Here is a 3993-nt window from a genome sequence, read left to right as displayed (position 1 = left end):
CGGACATCTCATGGGAGGACCACTCAGCAAAATCCGAGCGGTCGCAAAGCTTCCTCTCGTGCATGGATGATCTCTACCTGACTCAAGAAGTCTATGGGCCAGTGAGAGGTAAACCACTGCTCGACCTTGTACTGGCTACTGGGGATGACCTTATCGACGACCTAATGATCGATGGGAAGCTCGGTGACAGCGACCACGAGCTGATCACCTTTACCATCCGCCGTAAAGCTGGCAAGTCAGTCAGCAACACAAAAGTCCTTGACTTCAGGAAAGCCAACTTTAACAAGCTCAGGAGGCTTGTCAGTGAGGCCCTAAGGGACTATGACCCTAGGGAGAGGGGAGTTCAAGAAGAGTGGTTGCTCCTCAAGGGAGCGATCCTCAATGCACAAGCTAAGTCTGTTCCATCTCGGAAGAAAGGCAGCAAGAGGGCACAGCAGCCCCCCTGGCTCTCCAGGAACCTAGCAGACCTCCTGAAGCTAAAAAGAAAGGCCTACAAAGGATGGAGGATGGGATTCACCTCCAAGGAGGATTATTCCGCACTGGTCCGGTCCTGCAGAGAGCAAACCAGGAAAGCCAAGGCTGCAACTGAACTCCAACTAGGTTCGAGCATCAAGGACAATAAAAAGTCCTTTTTCAGATATGTGGGGAGCCAGAGGAAAAGCAAGAGCAACATCTGAATCCCTGCTGAACCAGATGGGGCAACTGACACCTGGCACCCAGGAAAAAGCCAACCTATTAAATAGGTACTTTGCATCAGTCCTTCATCAGTCCCATGGGACGCCCGTGCCCGCTAGGGAACAGGGAGGTCCAGGTGAGGGAGATCCCCTGCCCTCCATAAATGCTGACTTTGTGAAGGAACATCTTGAGAAGTTAGATACCTTCGAGTCAGCCGGCCCTGACAATCTGCACCCCAGGGTACTCAAGAAGCTGGCGAGCATCATAGCCCAGACCCTGGCATGGATCTTTGAAAACTCCTGGTGCTCTGGTGTAGTGCCCGAAGACTGGAAGAAGGCCAATGTGGTGCCCATCTTCAAGAAAGGTCGGAAAGTGGATCCGGCTAACGATAGGCCCATCAGCCTGACTTCTGTCCCGGGGAAGATCTTAGAAAAGTTTATTAAAGAGGCCATCCTTAATGGACTAACTGACACCAACTTCCTAAGAGATAGCCAGCACGGGTTTCTTGCGGGTGGGTCTTGCTTGAGCAATCTCATTTCCTTCTACGACCAGGTGACCTATCACCTGGGCAAGGGAGAAGAGATTGATGTCATATATCTTGACTTCAGAAAAGCCTTTGATCCAGTATCCCATGATCACCTCTTGGCAAAACTGGCCAAATGTGGCCTTGGGTCCACCATGATCCGCTGGCTGGGAAATTGGCTCCATGATCAGACCCAGAGGGTAGTAATTGATGGCAGTCACTCATAGTGTCCTGTGACCAGTGGGGTCCCCCCAGGCTCTGTCCTTGGACCCATATTGTTCAACATCTTCATTAATGATGTGGACACTGGAGTCAGAAGCGGACTGGCCAAGTTCGCCAATGACACCAAACTTTGGGGCAAAGCATCCACACTAGAAGATAGGCGGATCATCCAGGCTGACCTGGACAGGCTCAGCAAATGGTCGAATGAGAACCTGGTAGTGTTTAACACTGAAAAATGCAAGGTTCTCCACCTTAGGAGGAAAAACCTGCAGCATCCTTATAGGCTCGGCAGTGCTACGCTGGCTAGCCCTATGGAAGAAAGGGACTTGGGAGTCATCATTGACCACAAGATGAACATGAGCCTGCAATGCAATGCTAGGAACCAAAATGCTGGCTTGCATCCATAGATGCTTCTCAAGCAAATCCCGGAATGTCATTCTCCCCTTATACTCGGCCTTGGTGAGGACACAGCTGGAGTACTGCCTCCAGTTTTGAGCTCCACAATTCAAAAAGGATGTGAAGAAGCTTGAGAGAGTCCAGAGAAGATCCACATGCATGATCAGAGGTCAGGAAAACAGACCTTATGATGACAGGCTGAGAGCCATGGGTCTCTTTAGCTTGGAAAAGTGCAGGGCTCAGGGGTGATCTGATGGCCACCTACAAGTTTATCAGGGGTGACCACTAGTATCTGGGGGAACGTCTGTTCACCAGAGCACCCCAAGGAATGATGAGTTTGAACGGTTATAAACTACTGCAAGACTGTTTCAGGCTGGACATAAGGAAAAATATCTTTACTGTTTGAACCCCCAAGGTCTGGAACAGCCTGCCATCGGTGGTGATTCAAGCACCTACATTGAACACCTGAAAGAGCAAATTGGATGCTTATCTTGCTGGGATCCTATGACCCCAGCTGACTTCCTGCCCTTTGGGTGGGGGGCTGGACTCGATCTTCCGAGGTTCCTTCTAGCCCTAATGTCTATGAAATCTATGAGGCAAGGAGGTGAAACATTTTACCACCATGGCGATGCTGCTGCATCTCAGGAGGCAGCACACCTTGTCTTTCTTCCTCCTCAGCCTGGCACTATTGTGAGCATGCCCAAAGGGGAGTCCCCCACTCGCTCCAAAGCCCCTGCCCCCCCAAAGCAGAGGCAGGCTACTTTGGAGTGGTGGGGGAAAGCTGCAGACAGAGTGGGGTGCGTTGCAAGGGTGAGCAAGATCACCCAGAGCACTGGGGAGATGCTTGCTCTGGATGGCCAGCCCTTCTCCTTAGTTGAGTGGCCAGGGTTCAGGCAGCTCATGGTGTTCTAGCCCCACCCTACCAAATGCCTGTGTGCACCACCTTAGCAGGACAGTGGTGTGCTCCTTGTATGAGGCATGCAGGGAGTACTTGAGTAAGGAGCTGTACAAGGCAGGGCTGCAGGTAGCCTTGCACGTCACCTCCAGCATCTGGAGCAGCTGTCGGTGGGCTCTGCTTCAAGCTGAGGTGATGGATGAGTCCCACATGGCAAGGGAGATCATGGTGACCATGAATCACATTGTACAGGGGTGGCTGATTGGCCATGGTGAGCTCACCTGTGGGTTCATGGTCGCTGACAGCGGGGTCAATATGGTCAAGGCCATCCACGATGCCAACTTTCTTGGCATCTGCTATGTGGCACACAGGCTGCACGTTATAGTCAGGTATACCTTGGAAGGGGACAGGGCTGCCGCTGATGGCACTGTCACTACTGCCCAGATCACTTCCAAATGCAAGAAGGTGGCAGCCTACTTCCACCGCAGAATCAAGAGGGCCAAGAAGCTGTGGGAAAAACAGGTAGATCTGAGCATCCCACAGCACAAAATCAAGCAGGATGTGAAGATTCAGTGGAATTCCACATACCTGATGCTAGAAAGGCTGGTGAAACAACAAAAGGCTATCCATGAGATGGCTTTGCTTAGGGGGATTTGGATCAGCAGTCCCTTAATAGAGCTGAGTGGGATACCATCTCCCAGATCTTGGTGGCCCTCAAGCCTTTCCTGGACGGCACCGAGACCCTCAGTGCTGCCAATGCCCTCTTTAGCCAGGTGATCCCTGTAGTGAGGGAACTTGAGAACCAAATGGAGAAGTTCCAGGGGATCAATGTTCCTGGCTGGTGCAAGCCATTGTCATCAGACGTGCAGGCACTGGTGAGGTGGCTGAAGGAGAGCATCAAAAGATGGCTGGATCCTCTGCGGTCCAGTACAGTCCACATGCTGGTGGACATGAGCGACCTGAGGGTTAAGGGGAGCATGTGCACTGGCAGCACCAAAACCCTTGATCACTGGACACAGATGCTGGTCAACAGAGTCAGGGAGGCAGAAGGGCAAAGGTGAGGGGATGTGGAAGAGGGGGATTCACTCCCCCGTCCCAGCACTCCTAGCATTAGCCAGTCTTCTCCATGCCAGCCACTACCAATGTGGGCTAAAGGCATGGCTTCAATGCTGGGATCCAGATGCACCAGACCCCAGCCTTGGGTAGGTAGTACCGAGGCTTCAGTGGCTACCTATTTCACCAAGGATGTGGAGCCACTGGACTGAGACCCCTTGGCCTACTG

This window comes from Crocodylus porosus, unplaced genomic scaffold (genome assembly GCF_001723895.1).
Source record: "Crocodylus porosus isolate Cpor-Errol unplaced genomic scaffold, CroPor_comp1, whole genome shotgun sequence".
Classification (NCBI taxonomy): domain Eukaryota; kingdom Metazoa; phylum Chordata; order Crocodylia; family Crocodylidae; genus Crocodylus; species Crocodylus porosus.
The sequence above is the reverse complement of the archived record's forward strand: the minus strand, read 5'-3'. Positions refer to the sequence as shown.